This window comes from Mastomys coucha, unplaced genomic scaffold (assembly GCF_008632895.1).
Source record: "Mastomys coucha isolate ucsf_1 unplaced genomic scaffold, UCSF_Mcou_1 pScaffold5, whole genome shotgun sequence".
Classification (NCBI taxonomy): domain Eukaryota; kingdom Metazoa; phylum Chordata; class Mammalia; order Rodentia; family Muridae; genus Mastomys; species Mastomys coucha.
This window is the reverse complement of record NW_022196911.1, coordinates 34,536,114-34,554,185: the sequence shown is the minus strand read 5'-3', so window position 1 is coordinate 34,554,185 and position 18,072 is coordinate 34,536,114.

The following is an 18,072-nucleotide window of genomic DNA, read 5'->3' as shown; positions in this document are numbered from 1 at the left end:
TTAACACAATTTTGTAGAATTAATTAGGACAAATTATAGATCATTTCAACTATGCTAATTAATTTTGTGTGTATTATCATGTTAAAATACTCTGTGGTCATTTGGTAAGCTCTCTTTGCAAAATGAGGAAGTATAACCTTCTCACCAGCTAACATATCAAGTGTCTAACTAAATGTAGCTGAGATTTGTCCTTTTCCATTGGTCCCCACTTATACAAGTTGACTCCCATTAGCCACTCCGCCATAATGGCTTGTGGGAAGACTGAACAGAAAATTGAATTAATGCAAGCCATTTCTCAATCATTTCTCATTCTCATAAAATGATTAAAGCTGATGTAAGAGGGCTCATTAAAACGGAAAACATTAGGCTCATTAAAAAGCCATTAAACCATCTCACTTCTCTGATTTATTTTATCATAACCTTATTTAGCCATTGTTTAAAAGTCACTACACCCCAAATTTCTGTCCTTATTATGGAACAAATGTGATCTAAAGTGCACATTCTGAATATGTGGCCATTCGAAGATCAAAATTGTCTTCAGCCACTCTCACTAAGTTCATAGCTTTCTAATGCCAGCTGATCCGAAATGCAAGTGGTAGGTGTGCTATGAATGATCATTGAGAACAGATATACCTTCCAGTGTTTATTTTGCCTATATTTAATCTGCACAAAATTCTTCATTTTTCAATTCTTTATTATTTATAGTTGATACTAAATTACCACATATGCAGTCAAACTGAATGGCCATTAGTCATTGTAGGATAATAGTGTGATTTTTATTAGGGAATATTAATGTCTATTGTCAAACCAAACAAAAGCTCTTCCAGGGGGAAAATAATCTTTGTGAGAATTATGAGCTCATGCTTTAAGGTTGATATAATTCTGAGCTAACAGATTTTTTATTCTCTTTAAGAATATCTCCCAAGAATGGCTTTCTAAGAATTAAATTAAATAAACTGCCAGCATTGGAAAAAAAAAGCGTTTCTGTATTTATTAGTATTCATAGGGAAAAATAGCCAAGTTACATCCCATAACTTGTGAAATAGACTCAGGACAATCAGGAATTTAAGGTCAGCATCAACTACATGGGAAATTCCAGGCCAGTCTGGAATACATGAGACCCTGCTTCAATCAAACAAGTTAAGAAAGAAAGAAAGAAAGAAAGAAAGAAAGAAAGAAAGAAAGAAAGAAAGAAAGAAGAAAAATAATTAGGATGGATAAGAAAAACATGACAAAATATACTTGCTTTGCAATATCTTGCACTAATCGTGTCAGCTTTAGATAAATCCTGAAACATCAATGGCTTCATGTCATTGTCATAATCTGACACGGATCTCAGACTTGCCCTTCTCATAAGCAGAAGATGATAGTGGACAAGTTGATAAACTGACCACATCCTTCTTCAAGGAAGAACTCATTTTATTGAAATAACAATCAAAACAAACTGACAATTTTATATTGTTAGAGTACACCCTAGACCTGTAATTGTAGTAATTGTTGTGTTCAGAGAGGAACATGAAGTGTCATACTAGAATATTCTCTTCAATTTTCTTTAGTAATCATGAATTCTCTTTACCCTTTCCACTATGCTCTCTGTCTCTCTCTCCCTCTTGCTCTTTCTCTCTCCCTCTCTCCCATTTACAATCTGATAACAGTCTATTTACCATCATGGCAATTGATAAACTGCAAGACAGATTCTAGGAATGTAAGGGATCATGTCATTCTCACAGACACAGTCTACACAGTAATACTCAAAGTGAACTTCTGCTATACACAGTAAAAACATAATTCATCACTGTAAGTTTCATTGGTTTTGTTTGTTTGTTTGTTTGTTTGTTTTGTTATACTGGTTTTAGATTTCCAAATGGCACATGCCTGGCCCTTTTTGTAAGTATAGCTTGTGTTTACAATATTTTCTGTTGCATTCTACTGCAATTTTATATAAAATTAAAGAAACAATAAAGGAAGCTGGACATTTTTTTCTAAGTGCAGTTATAGCCTAATAGGTGGATCTTAGAACTAGGTAATATCACTATTTAAAAAACTTGAATTTTCTTATCTATTCTTTCATGCTAAGTTATTTGTGACCAACATTGTTCCAAAAATGCTAGTCAGAAAATTCCAAAATTAAATTTACGTTTTCATTTTGCCTCTCATGGAATAATATGATTGTATGTATATGGTGATGCAATTTCAAAATAACTTCCTCAACTGTATCTGTTAAGATAATATCCTTTGATATTAAAAACACATCTGGTTTCATATCTACTCTTCATATCTACTGTCCTGAGGTTATGGCAAACTTTGTGGCATAATCTAGTGTTTGTGTTCAGTAAAGCCATAAAGTAGCTTAATATTCACTGCAGTGCCTGTATCATTTACCTCAGTCTATCTTATCAAATAGGTATAGCATCATCCTATGTTATCCTAAGATGGATGAGTACAGCAAAAGAAGATATTTTGAGAGAAAACACATTGCCATATTTTTATTAGCATGTTTTTGTTATTGTATTTTAATATTTATTATAATTATTAACCACTCACTATGCCTAATTCATAAATTAAGTGTATATTACTATTAATGTGTGTGAGTGTGTGTGTGTGTATGTTATGTGTATGTGCCTGTGAGAGAGAGAGATAGAGATAGATAGATAGAGAAAGAGAGAGAGAGAGTCTGTAGAAATAAAAGTGTGTATAGGATTTGTAGCTGCCTATCATTTTGTATATGTTTTTGAAGTCTCAGGATTTGTCCATCCTAAATAAACAAATATTCCTGAATTTCATTTAAGTATCCCCTTTTCTCATCTAATTACTGAGTCAAATTTTATGTTTGGTTCATAACAAACTCATTAACATAATTTTATTATCATGACTACAAAGCACTATGTATGTACCTAAATTATAATGTGATCAATCAGTTATATTTCTTTCACATAACCAGTTTTTGCACAATAATTATATCCTCTTTGAATCATGACTAAATGGAGGTCTGAAAAATTAGAAACCTTACTCCAGGTAACTATCTAGCAAGGTTACCCGTGGTTACAATTCACATACATCTGGCCCAAAATCTGTCATAAGTGGTTGTAGTACATTTTTTAGAAGAGTCACTCTCTGAGCAATTTTCTTTAACCTTTTTTTCCCCTCTTAATTTAACATCCCTGTTTTGAACAAAAAAGGCTGAATTTAGCTAAATTCTATATGGAGGTTTTGACATGATCTCACATGTATAGTCGCATATATGAATATAAAAGGATTGTCTTTCTGTGATATGCAGATACCGGTTCTTCTTCTTAAAAGAGATACTCTACTGAGAAACAAATTGTACAATAAAAATGACAATGAGAGTGTTGCTTATATCTCTCCATTCTTAAACTCAAAATAATGAATCACAATGTATGATGAAGTGGACTAGCTAGAAAAATGTGCAAAGTGAAAAGAACACCAGCATTCTTTATTGAAATGCCTTTCCACTTAGATTTACTACACACAAGATCTTGAGCAAACTGAGATATGCATCACATGGCATTGTTTTAATTAATGGAACAATGCTGGTGTTATAAGTTTGCTTTGCCAATATTAGTCTGGCACTTTTACTGATATTAATAAATATAGCACTGATAGAAATGCTTGCAAGTAGATTAATTGCACACCTTAGTAGTTAGGAAATACTTGAATGACTTGACAAGGAAATGACTTGAATGCTTCAAGACTGATGTTGATATTGAAGGAAGTATACTTAGAGATACTAAATATCACTTTGGAAATTTTAGACACTATTGCATGCCCAGTACTAGAGCTGGTTTTTGGATAAACTCAACTCAAAGTGGGTGCATAAAAATCTTCTACCTTACCATGAGTTTCTATGGGTAAATCCTTAGAATAGTGGGCAGCACTTTCTTTTGTATAACCAGTGAATTATCTTGTCATAGCTCTTCCTCAAAATCCTTATAAAAATAAGTTGGCTTGGTAAAGATGACATATCACAAAGGAATCACTGGGCAATATTATTGCTTTAACCATATTTTGATGAATGTGACACTTCTGCTGATGCCAAAAGCATACTACTGCCCATCCTCTTTATAGAAAGATGGAAAGGCACTGCCTCACTAGATTTACATTTTCCTGATCCCATTGCTATCCAAGAGGACACATGTCAAATTATGCATGCCCTTGTGTTCAAACTTCTGATTTCTATATTGATATGTTCATAATTTCAATCGTTTTCTAGAAGGTCATTCTCTCCTCTAAAGTTTCTGTGAATAACTCTTTCTGAAACATTTAATTTTAGTTTTATGATTAAATTAACATTACATGTATCTAACATTCATAGGCATTCAAGTTAACACATTTTTCAGGTAATAGAGCTAGGCTTCAAACTAACCTTTTGTGATTACTTAAAATAATCATTTAAGAATTGTATGAAGTCCCCACTTACCTTACATCCTCAACAAGGCTACTGTATTTCCTGAGTTTTAAATTAGGATTTTGACCTCTTTTTTAAATTACATTTTTAAAAGAACACTTTTTAACTTACAGAAAATTTATGACAAAAAGAAGAGAATTCTGTAATACATTTTAGCAGGTAACTGCGATTAGTACCATTTCATTTTAATGTGCTACATTTGTTAAAATTAATGGGCCCATAGTACATTAGTGTCTGAACACATAATTTATTTAAAATTTCTTAGTTTTTATCTATTAAACTTTTTCTTTTTAATTTTCTTAGCTGAGATGTTTTCTTACTTTTCTATTTTTTGATCTATTTGGAGATTTTAAGATGTACTGATATTTTCTAGAACATCCACCTATTGAGATTTTTCTGAGATGTTTTCAAGGACTGGGGGTATGAATTTTTCACAAAAATGTAATAAATATATAGTATTATATACTATATATTTCTCACCCAGCTCCCAAGGAACATAAACTTGACTGTTGAACTTGACCTTGGTCAATGTACAAACCTGTCCAGTTTCCATACAATAAAATGATGTTTGTGTCTGATCCCTTTTCAGTTGTCTGCTTGGAAAGAAGTGACTATGGACACCTAACTTTAAAAGAGTCAAGATTTACACTATAGTTCTAGAGTGAGCAATAGTCACAGAAATTATTTGGAAGCATTTTACTTCAAAATAAAATTAAAGATTCAAAATTAAATAAAAGCAATTATGTAACTTTACTGACATCCATGCTTTGACTGAAAATTTGCTTTTATATTTGTAGAAAAATTGTTCTACCTTAGACATTGGTATCATTTTGTCCTTTTACATGTGTACTTCATGATAAAACTACTATTCATATTAATATGGTTTTATTCTCTCTCCCTCTCTCCATCCCTCTTTTCCTCCCTCTCTCCCTCCTGCTTCTTGCTTTCTCTCCCCCCTTTTTTTGTTTAAATTAATTATTTTACTTGTTAACATCCCAAGAATTGCCCAGCGTGCTGGTCTACCCTTATTGAAATTGGTGGTTCTTCCCCCAAATTGACTCTGAAAGGGTACCCGTCCCAACTTCCCTCCCTGCTGCATCAAATCTCTACAGGATTTAAGCATTCCATCTCCCACTGAGGCCAGAGAAAGCAGTCCTCTTCTACATATGTGCCAGGGGCCTCAGACCAGCCCATGTATGCTTTTTGGTTGGTGGCTCAGACTCTGGGAGCTCTCAGGAGTCCGGGTTACTTGACACTGTTAATTTTTCTTTGGGGTTGTCATCCCCTTAAGTTCATTCAATCCTTCCCCTAACTCTTCCATAGGGGTCCCCAACCTCATTACAACGCTTGGATGTAAGTATCTGCACCTGTCTGAAATAGCTTCAGAGCCTCCCAGAGGACAGCCTTGCTAAGTTCCTGTCTGCAAGCACAACATAGCCTCAGTAAAAGTATCAGGGTTTGGTGCCAACCATGGGATGGGATCCCAATTTGAGCCGGTCACTGGTCAGCCATTTGTTCAGTCTCTGCTGCATTTTTGTCCCTACATTTCTTTTATACAGGAGCTATTTGGGGTTGAAAATTTTGGATGTGGGTGTGTGTCCCCATCCTTCCACTGGGGATCCTGTCTGTAGTACTAGAGGTGGTCTCTTCAGGTTCCATATCCCTACTGTTAGGCACTTCAGCTAACATTATTCACATTGAGTCCTGAGAGCTTCTCCCAGCCCAGGTCATTGGGATTTTCTGGAGATTAGATCCCCAATTCCCAACTCCCTGATGCTGCATATTTCCATTCATTCTCCTGGCCCTCTGGGATTCTTTCCTGTCTTCCCCATATCTGATTCTGCCCCCTTTCTGCTCCCCTGCCCTTTTCCACCCATGTCCCTCATTCCTTTGCCTCCCATGATTATTTTGTTCCCCCTCTTAGTTTGAGCATCCTCACTTGGATCTTCCTTCTTGTCTAACTTCTTAAGAGTCTGTGGGATGTATCATAGGTCTTCTGTAATTTTTGACTAATATCCACATATCAGTGAGTACATACAATGCATCTCCTTTTGGGTCTGAGTTATCTCACTCAGGATGATATTTTCTAGTTCTATCTATTTGTCTGCAAAATTCATGATGGGCTTGTTTTTTTTATAGCTACTACACGACACTGAAAACAACTTGTATATTCATTCTTACATCATAAAATCACCTATTTCTTAAAGGCTTTATGGTTCTTTTTCAGGACAGTAGTATTAGAATTTAACTTGGCTACAAGATTTGTATATTTCTATTCTAATACTATCATATTTTATATTCTCAGTTCAAAGAAAACATGAATGTGTATTTTATACATTTCTTATATACTTTTAAATAATCTTAACATAAATAACCAACTTCATATAAGCAAAATATGACTTTACCATGATGTTTCCAATTCTAATCTATAGACGCATGAGCCTTTCTAAGTGCGTCACCTTATGTTTGTGAATTGCCACTTCCATAAAGAAGATCTGAACTATTTCTCCATACAATTCATTTACTTAATTTTTATTCTTCTGTACTTGTTGATAAGAGAAGTATTATTGAGAATAAACAGCCCACTGAAACATTTATCAAGTACAGTATCATGTGATATGTTACTTTTATTTTACAGATTTCACCTGTTTCCAAGTTATTTACATAATTATTGGCATCTATTCCCATCCCCATAGTTACATACTCAACATTTTTCTTTGTTATTTTTAAACATAGTTATATTTTCTCACATGTTATACTTTTCAAACAGAGTTATACTTTCCTGTTACATCCTTTATTACTTGTTGGGAACCCTTGACATCTTAAATGATTTTTCTTGTTACATATTTTAAGGTTCAGTGTGTGTGCCATGAAGTTCAATAGTCTTTGTCAAATGTTTACAGCCACATATCAATCATTATAGAACCCTGCAGAGTCCTTGCACTGACTTAAACATGATCCCCATTGATCTGTTCAACTTTCTTGTTTCTTCATTTTAATCAACCTTTGAACTTTCAGCATCTGATCCTTTACTTTGAAAAATGAGTATTTTTCAAATAGCTTCTTTCACTTAGCAACAAGCATATACATTTATCCCTATCTTTCAATGTCTTAATAACTTGCTTTAATATTTGTTTTAGTTTGCATTGTGATCTTCTCCAATTTGAAGCAATCAGTGATATGCTGAGAAAAAGAGCCTTGTTTCTTCTAATAACTTTCTATTTGCAGTCCTTAGTCTTTTTTCTTTTAATTTTTTTACTATTTTAAACAACAATATATTAAATCTATAAGAATTTCATACAATGCGTTTTGATCATATTTATCTTTCCCCCACTACTCCAGCATCTGTCCTCATCTACCTACCAGCCAAGGCCTCTTTTTCATTACTTGTTATTGCATATATATGTGCTTATATGTTATATATGCATATACATACATACTTATCAACATATACTTCTCAGGATGCATAATTCTACTCATAGGGATGTTTTCAGAATTTACCGTTGGATATTAGGTAACCAATTGGAGTGTTCTTTCCAATGGAAGACCGTTTCTCCTATTCTCGACATTCCTTGGTTGCTTGTAGATTCTGGGTTAAGGCCATTTGGGATTTTGCCTGTCACCTTTCCATATCTATTTTTGTTGTTTGGTAGCTCTCATGTCTAGACAAATATTTTTTTTTTAGATATTTTCTTTATTTACATGTAAATTTCTCCATTCCCAGTTTCCCCTCCAAAAAACAAATATTTTTATGAGATTTTATGGGTGCAGTTTCTGATATTACTGGGAGACACAGTCTCACAGCAAACTTCTTGATCTTCTGGCTGCTATGATCTTTCTGTAACTTTTCAGCAATATTTCCTGAGTATTAAGTTGCAAGAGTTGTTTTATAGATATATCCCTTAAACTGGATCCCATAACTCTGCATTTTGATTGGTTGTGGTTTTCCATAGTGCATTTTGGCTGTAGCAAGAGAAGTTTCCTTGCTAAGAGGAGAAGACTACACTTGCCTACGACTATAGGAATGTCCTTAAAATATGTATATATTTTTCTTGTCTCTTCCTTGTACCAATCTGAAGGGTGCTTTGTCCTAAACCAATGAGTCTTTGAAGATACACCTGTCGTTATATGATATTACAGATTCTGATGCTCTTTAAATTTTACAAATTCTCCTGTAGTCTTTTCTGCCTATGTAATGCTCCCCCAGGTCTTAGAGACTAGATCATGATTTTTACAAATTTACTTATCTATCTATATTTCAAGTAGAACTACTTTTTCTTACATGCATTCCAAAAGATAAATTTATATTTGTTTACTTTTGTTTGGTGTTAAGGTAGGACAGCTATAAATGGAAATTTTTAAAATATTCTTCTTTTTTCTTTTTTTATTAGATATTTTCTTTATTTACATGTCATATAATATCTCTCTTTCCCAGTTTCCACTCCAAAAAATAGAAAAATAAAATAAAAATAAAAACAAAACAAAAATCAAAAATAAACCCTTGTTCCCTCCCCTTTCCCCCTGCTTGCCACCCTATCCTCTCCTGCTTACTGGCTTTGGCATTCCCTTACACTGGGGCACAGAAACTTCACAGGGCCAAGGGCCTCTCTTCCCATTGATGATCGACTTGGCCATCCTCTACTATACATATGCTGCTGGAGCCATTAGATCCACCAAGAGTCCCAACTCTGTTTGGTGGTTTAGTCCCTGGAAGCACTGAGGGTACTAGTTAGTTCATATTGTTGTTCGTCCTCAGGGACTGTAAACCCTTCAGCTCCTTGGGTCCTTTTTCTAGCTTTTCATTGGAGACCCTGTACTCACTCCAATTAATGGCTGTGAGCCTCTACTTCTGTATTAGTCAGGTACGATCAGAGCCTCTCAGGAGACAGCTATATCAGGCTCCTGTCAGCCAGCACTTGCTCGCATCCACAATACTGCCTGGATTTGATGACTGAATATGGGAAGGATTCCAAGGTGGAGCAGCAGTCTCTGGATTTTCCTTCCTTCAGTCTCTACTCCATAGTCTGTCTCTGCAACTCCTTCCATGTGTATAATGAAGTATCTACATTTGGTCTTCCTTCTTCTTGAGTTTCTTGTGGTTTGTGGACTGTACTTTGTGTATTCTGATCTTCTAGACTAATATCCACTTATCAGACAGTGCATACCATGTGTGTTCTTTTGTGACTGGGTTAACTCACTCAGGATGATATTCTCCAGATCCATCCATTTCCCTAAGAATTTCATAAATTCATTGTTTTTAATAGCTGAGTATTTGTTCAAGGGAATTAAAAAAATTGCCTTGCAAACCTTAGACAGGATAAGGCATTTTTTGGCTGTAGAGACCAGTATTAAACAAAATACTGTATACTGACAGTGATGTTGTACTGAAGTGTTAAACATTTATTTAATGCAAAACAAATGAAAATTAGCATAAGAAGATCACCACATATGACATTTAATTTAAACAATTTACTTTTACCAGTGTGGAAGTTTTAATTTTTTGGTAAAAATTTATTTTTTCCTCCATCCAATGATCTTACATGACATGTTTACCAATGTCTTCTAAGTTTACAGTATTATATGCTCAGTGTTTATCTACAAAGTGTTATAGTGATGTGGAACATAAATTTCAAGTGAGCCTTTAGTTTCATAAAGGGATGCATGATTAGTATCATAGGTGTTTATGATGACAACCACGACCTCATGGCAACTTGTTTAGAATGTTGATTGCCACCAACAGTGTAGAAGACTTGGACAAGGCCTTCTCAAAGCTCATGTCTATTTCATAATTTCAGATTATGTTCTAGTATTAGAGAGTCATTCTGAAGATTAATACGCTCATTTATACAAATCATCTGGAAAGAAATTTGTATTTAGCAATAAGCTACACATTCATTGATGGGTTCATGACTTCAGTGCTGCAGGTGGGCTAAGGAACTCCAACACAGGAAGGTTGATGTGGGACTAACATTTTATAGACTGTAAGCATCCAAGAGACTCCTGATAAGGAAGTTCAAAGGATATTGCCTTAGCCCTGTTCTATTGCTACGAGATACCATGATCAAAACAACTCTTAGGAAGAAAAGCTAATTGGGGGCTTATTTACATTGTCATAGGTTTAGGTCATTACCACTGTGGCAGGGAGCATGGTAACCTGCAAGCAGGTGCTAGAGCAATAGCTGAGAGCTACATCCTGAGGCATATAAAGACAACCTAGACTTCAAAGCCTAACCTCAATGACATGGTTCATACAACAAGACGGCACATCCTAAACCATCTAATTGTTTTAAATAGTACCACTCATATGAAAGCCAGTGTAGGCATTCTTAATCAAACCAGCACAGACAATTACCACCTCCAAAATGGGAACTCTCCTTTTGCCTGAAAAAAAAAATCAATTCTTCATGATGATGGGAATATGCCAGTCTCCACTGATTATTATAAATTTTTGACTTTCATCATGTAAGACCTTATTCCTGCTCTTTAGAAACCCCCAATTCTCCTGAGAATGCACATACATTATCACCAAGGAGAGACTCTTGCCCTTCATTTTTCTGATTAAAAACCAACATGCTGCAACTGATGTTGGTTTGTTCATTTTCTTTGATTTCCACAGCACCTCCATCAATCCTAATCTAATGTAACTGAAAAATTTAGAATTGTAACATTTATTTATTTTGTGTCTGACTTTCTGTCCATCTCTCTGTCTTTGTCTCTGTCTTTGTCTCTCTGATGGTACATGTACATGCATGCCACAGTAACACTAGAGGTCAATTTGCTTATCCTACCATATGTGTTCAATGATCAAAGACATGTCATCAGGCTTGAAGGCAAGAGCATTTACAGAAGGAATAATCTCTCTGGCCACATAAGTGACCATTCTAATGGCAACAGTACTTTTGTACAAGAGCTCAAAGTACATTAATGCATGCATTACCATTGGTTCTGCCTCTGTCTAAGTGTAGTAGACAACATCATAATATATTCTGTGTGATATTAAAATATATTACTCTACAGGAAGAATGGAAGAGCCAAAATTTTTATTTTCCATAAATGTACATATAAGTGATATATATTACATGTGCTACTCTTCTAGCAGTTTGAACAGTAAAGCTATAAGGCTATTTTTCCTAGTCTTGTTGCTCAAAAAATGAGAACAAGTTTATTCACTGTAATTTGATGTAAAAATTATTATTGAGCACCTGCGAGATGCTTGAGATTCACTGATATGACATGAATGAGATTATTACTGCATGCTACATTAATGAGTTAATGAATGAAATAACTGTAAATGCCTTTACCTTCATGTGATAGACAATTTTTTAAAATCTCAAAATGCTTATCATTAAAAGACTGTAATCTTTCTTTTCTTTAAAGATTGTGAACTCATCTAAAATTTTCAAATACTGAGAATTCTCAGAAATTATTTATTACACAATAAACTTGTGTATTATTTTTCCTAGATAACAGCTTCACATTTCTTTTATCAAATGAGTACAAACTTTGTACTTTAATTCTTTTATGTTAATCAAATGATATATCAGTTACATATATCACATTTTTTAAATTTTATCATATGATGAATTGTATAACCAAAATCTTTCAACATGATTATGGATGCATTTGCAATTGAATCATATTATTATTCTAAATAATATTTTCTGTAACTATACTACTCAACAGAGCTAGAATGAATGCATAAATTTGTTTACTATATGGTTTCATATTATTGATTTACCATATACATATGAATCAAACACATTTGCTAACATAAATTACAAGTTAAAAATAACTCAGCAAATATTTAAATACATTCTTAAGTACATTCTCTAATTAAAGGCAATGTGTTATTTATTTTTTCTTTTCAATACAGCCTAATAAAAAATCACATGCCCAGAAGAAAACAAAATGATATGTGTACCATGATAATACCTGCCTGACTTTCCAGAAATGTTACAGTTTCAAATTTTTTCTCATTTGATATGGAACCAAAATTTGGAATATGTGTTATATTTTAGCCCACTTTTTACTGATAAAAGTCATGAATGAACAATTAAAAAATATTTCCAGATCTCACTCATATACAGTGTGCTGAACAAAATGCATTAGATATTAAAGCAATGGCATGCTTTGGGGTAGTTAACCAGATTGGGAAAGACTCTGGTTTTATACACACACACACACACACACACACACACACACACACTCACACACACACACACACACACACACACATATGTGTGTGTATATGTATACACATATAAAATATATATTATATATATTATTGCATCTATCAGATCAGAGTATGTAAAAGCCAGAATTCAGATAAAAGTACATTTTGCGCTTCTGAGTTATGAGAAAAATAACATGTCACTAAATGGTCATTTGGGTAAAATAATAAGCATACTATTAAGAGAAAATATGTGATCACAGAGAGATGTTAAGAAATGTTCCTGGGATAGTAGAATATTTATTTTATATGATATAAAGGAAAACTATGTAAAGAAAAGTTTTTGATCACTTGAAGACAAGAAGGACTTTTCTCTATTGACTTATAAAGAAATTCTTATTGGATTCTGATGGAACCTGGAAAACATCAACTCCTGGAATGAAAAGGTATACTTGGACGTATAGTCCAGTGGTCCCTCATCTGGGGGAAAAGAGGGATATCCTTCTCTAACTTGATATATGGGACTACTCTATGTAGGTTTCCCAGCTCTATGTGCGGATTGAATACATAAAACAAAACATTACAGAGAAAATTTATTGTAAATTTAGAGAGAGTTTTATAAGGTTATTCACTGTGTTGATACTCCAGAAAAAAAAAAAGTTAACATATGACCAATTCGTGTTGCTAGAGGCTACATATAAAGATTGTTAGTCAAGGTAGAGAATTACAGAGGGATTGGTATTTAATTCCTTCTAGAGCTATGACTGTGTAAAATCACCATTAGAAAAAATAAACTTTTACTATTTTTGTTGATTGTAGGAGTATGTCTGTCAAGTTTGCTTAAGCTCATTGGTTACTCAGTGGGGTAAAATTAGTGTTCATAGAGAGTCCTACCAAACATAAATACAATAACAGTTTTTAACTGGTTACTCATTTTCTATGTCTTTATAGCTCTTTGTGTTTTGATTAATTTTTCACTATTTTATGTCAATACAAATTACCACACATTCTACATGAAATGGGAATCTCAGTTTTATACAGTGGTCATCCAAAGCAAAGTCCATGTGTTGTAATTTGACTTCTGCTCAATGTCCCTAAGGCTTTTATATTCTTCTCATATGGCACTCTGTATATTTTTGCCATTTGTCTTTTATCAAGAAATCTAAATGACAGAAATCTCCTCTTATTGGACATTGAAACATCAAACAATAGCAATGAAAATTTTGTAGATTATAAAGGGTTCCTTTAGTATTCAATGATAGTAATTGTGTAGTGCCATAGAATCCAAGAGGACTAGAAAACCATACTTCAAATTAAACTATGTTCTTTATCTATGATTTTATATGATATGACAAACTTGAATTCTAAATAAGTTGGAGATAGGTGGTAGATGACCAAGAGCAGGCAGAATTTTCTGAATACAATAGGGCAGTCACACAAACAAGCCAACAGTGTTTCTGATAGGCCACACAAAGGCTGTGTAAACCTAGGCCAACAAAATCCAGTCTTGGAGTTGAGACAAGATGGGCAGAAGATTTTACACATCCTTTCAGGAGCTATTGGCAACAGTTAGCTTCCAGAAATGGGACTAGTATGTTTTCTTTAAAGATGTGATATCTAGTAGATTATCACAAGCCAAAGAGTATGAAGCCAGAATTAACTGTACAATCTAGTACAAGTTAAATTTAAAAATTATTTTAAAATTAGTAGAAAAAAAGGAGCAGAAATGAAATAGCAGGTAGATTTGTCATGAGTTTGGAGATGGGAGAATATGTTCAAGTACAGTGTATAAAATTTTCAAGTAATTAATAAAAATATATAAAAGGAAGTCTGCATTTGCCAGAAAGATCTTGAGAAAATTAACACTATTATGAAATCTAACGGAATTAACAATTTAAATAGCAACAATACTAGAGCAATAAAACAATGATTAAAACCTTCCTACCTGAATTGAATGTAATGTGCAATATAGTTATTATTTAAATATATTCTGTAAACATATTAGTTGAAAAGTCATTTTTTTTTTAGTTTTTATAAAGTTTTATTTTTATTCAATACATTTATTCATCCAGGGAATATTTGTGTATGTGTATAGGTGTATATAGACAGTGGTCCTTGTGTGGAGGTGATAGAATGAACGAATTATCAGAGTTTCTTTCTCTAGCTTCTGGGGTAGATGAGCAGCAAAAGGAAGCTGTAGAGCTTCCATGGATTTTCTGCATCTTTGACCATGACATATTTAGGAGGACCTAGGAAATCTAAACACAGTAGGAAACGAGGCAAATCCAACTTGCCTCAAGGTTAATTAATACAATCCCCCCCACATATTGTATTATACAATAATATTTTGATATAGAGTTTAAGATATATTTTATTGTTCTATAATAAATTATCAAAATAGGAATGATGAACTGACAACATTTTATATATAAATATTTCTAACTTCTTAATTGAGAGATCTTGACCAGCTTTGGGAAAAATGAAATCAGTGTAATAACTTATTGCTTCTTTATTTCTTCATTTAAAGAAAAGTTATCCTCTGTTTTAAATACATCATCATATTCAGAAGGAGATGTTATATATCCACAACAATTTGAAATCTGATAATGCAATCTGATGGTTTTATTCTTATGTAAACTACAAACATAGATATGCCAAAATTATAGTAGATCAATAATTTCAAAAGTTCGATAAGATGAAAGATGATAATTTAATAAACCTTTAATGATTTTATTCCTGGATAGCAGTTTATAATCTTCTATGCTAACTTCCATAAAAGGAAATATTCTCTACTAATATAACCATAGCAATGTTACATAATCCAGGAGATTCATTTAATAGACTTGTGCTAATGTACTGGTTGTTATTTTTAGGAGTGGGAGACAAATTCTTAGACCCAACAAAATAAACTGAATATGCATTAGGATATTTCCTTTTCCTCTAATCTGTATCAAAGAAATGTAAGAAGAGATTTAGTACCACAGATAGAACAGTAATAGAAGTGAGGTCCTAATTTGCTTCCCAGTTTTACTTCAGCTTACATATGAGGCATATAGGTTATTGAATTTTACTACATGTGCCTCATGCAGGTTCCCTATCAAACCGAATATCACTGGAACCCCTCCGCCAAGCTCCCTACATGAAATTGTCCTTTTGTGCGTCTCATAATCGGCAGCGATGTGGCCAAGCATCTGGTGGTGACAGGCAGACGTCTTTGATTTATTGGCTAATATCACTGCTTGTTAGTGGATGGTTGAGCAGGAGACTAAAAGAGCATAAAATCAGAGAGAATAAATTATGAAGGCACCGAACTGTGCCATTATAAACCCTTCCTTGTCACAGCTGTGACATCTCCTAGGAAATGGAGGATGACAGCAGCATTCATTCTTCAAAAGGCCAATACTTTCTACTTGTGATCCTGACCATAAATAAATAAATAAAGCAAACAAACCACACAAGCAAGTAGGAACTCAAACAAAAGTGTCTACTCCTCAATAGAGCACAAGAGTCCCAGTTCCTTCTGTTTAAAAGTATAGCAGAACAAAGCCCAGTTGCATTAGAGGCATTCATAAGCAAATCTTGCAGATATTAAATAAATTAGTCCTATGTGATAGAGCCATTTAAGGAATAGAATTGCCCCATGATATTTTTATAGTTACCCAATAGAAATTCCTCTGATGTAAATTGGTTGCACAATTTCTACTCTACTGAGTCAACTTAATCAATTCTGCCATACCATAAATGGCTGTCTAATAATGATATTCAGAATGCCTAATGTCAGTTAACATTTGGACAAACAGTGCTTAAAAGTGGGTAACATTTGTAACCTGGCTTTTGATTTTAATCAGCTGAAGTCATTAAACTCCATCTGAATATAAATATTTATCACAAACACTTAGTAGCAAGAAAAATTCAAACTGTTGTAGAGAGAGTAGGTTTCACTGGATTATAAACTGGTAATTCCTTAAAACAAAGAGATTTATACATGGGGGATTGACTCTCTTGTAAATGACTGAGTTAAAGTTTGGTAAAGAAAAAGTACCAATGATTGTGCCCCTCATTTTCATGGAAGCTAATCCAGCTACATACTTAAATTAATTAATAACAAAATCAATTAAATGATGACTTTTACTGATATTATTTTAAGGTAAGTCTCAGCATAATCAAACTGTGTGGCCAAGGAAGTACAAGACAATTCATGTGAAAGAGAGCAGAATTTTCGGGGAAATAATGAGAGGGATGAAAAGTCAAGGACCTCAAAACAGTATAAAATGGTTATTGGTCTCAAAATACTCTAGTTTGTTTATTTGTTTATATTCTGCCATATTTTAAAAGGGTTAAGATTAATTACTTAGGTACATAGTACATGATATATAAAATAATTTAAAAGAAATGTTTTTAAAAGAAAAATGATATTAATATAAAGTCAAGAATAAAACTCTAGGGAAATATTAATTTCATGTTCCATAATATACTACTGTTGGTTCATAATTTTAGTTCAAAGCTTTTAATCTGTTTCTATGAGATGTAAACAATATAGTTTTAGAAAACTTCAATATTGCAAATGACAATTATTTAACAAAAGTAAGTATAGTAACAAAATATATTTATATTACATGACAACAGTAAAATTATCTTAAAATTTTAGAACATTAAAGGCAGTCTTGGTGGCCCATATTATTAATTATAATATTACAATTAATTAATAGTGCTGGCCCATTTATTTCAGCACTATTGAGGCAAAAAGTAATTGAATCTCTGTGTTTTAGGGCCACCATAGAACAAAGAACAATTTCTGGGTTAGCTTGAGCTACATAATCAGACCCTATTTAAAACTAAAAACAAAAACAAGATGGTACATCATACCAAAATTGTTTTCAGAAGAAATAACTCAATAGGTATGAGGGGAGGAACGCATGATTTAATTAAAGTCTGAGTAGGTACATCTCAAGGGCATCATTGTGTAGAGCCATCCCATTTCTTTTTAGACCAAAACCATATCCTCCTAGTAAATCAAAGATTTTCAAAAAATTTGTGCAAAAAACATATAATAATCTTTGTACTTATTTTTAAGTAATTTTCTGTGAATCCTCCACATATATAGATGTGTTTTTACATTTTATAGTTATTAAAAGGAGATAATATTTCAAGTAGGACTATGAAAACTGATGTTTTAATATTACCCTTTAAAGCCAAAACTGAAATACAATGAACACCAGTTTGTCTGTTTGTGTGTTTGTGTGCATGTGTGTGAATGAATGACTGTTCTGTTCTTAGAAGTATCAAAGTACTGAAGAGAGTTTGTACATATAGTCTCCATGATATGATCAACAACTGAGGAAGCTCTGGCTGCAGGCACTGCCACAGAAGAGTCAGAGCTTACATTGCCATTCCTTGAAGTAAGAGTCAGATTTCTTGTTTGTGTGTGAAAGGCAGCATTCTGAGCACATTATTTTTTTTGTTTTTATTTTTGTTT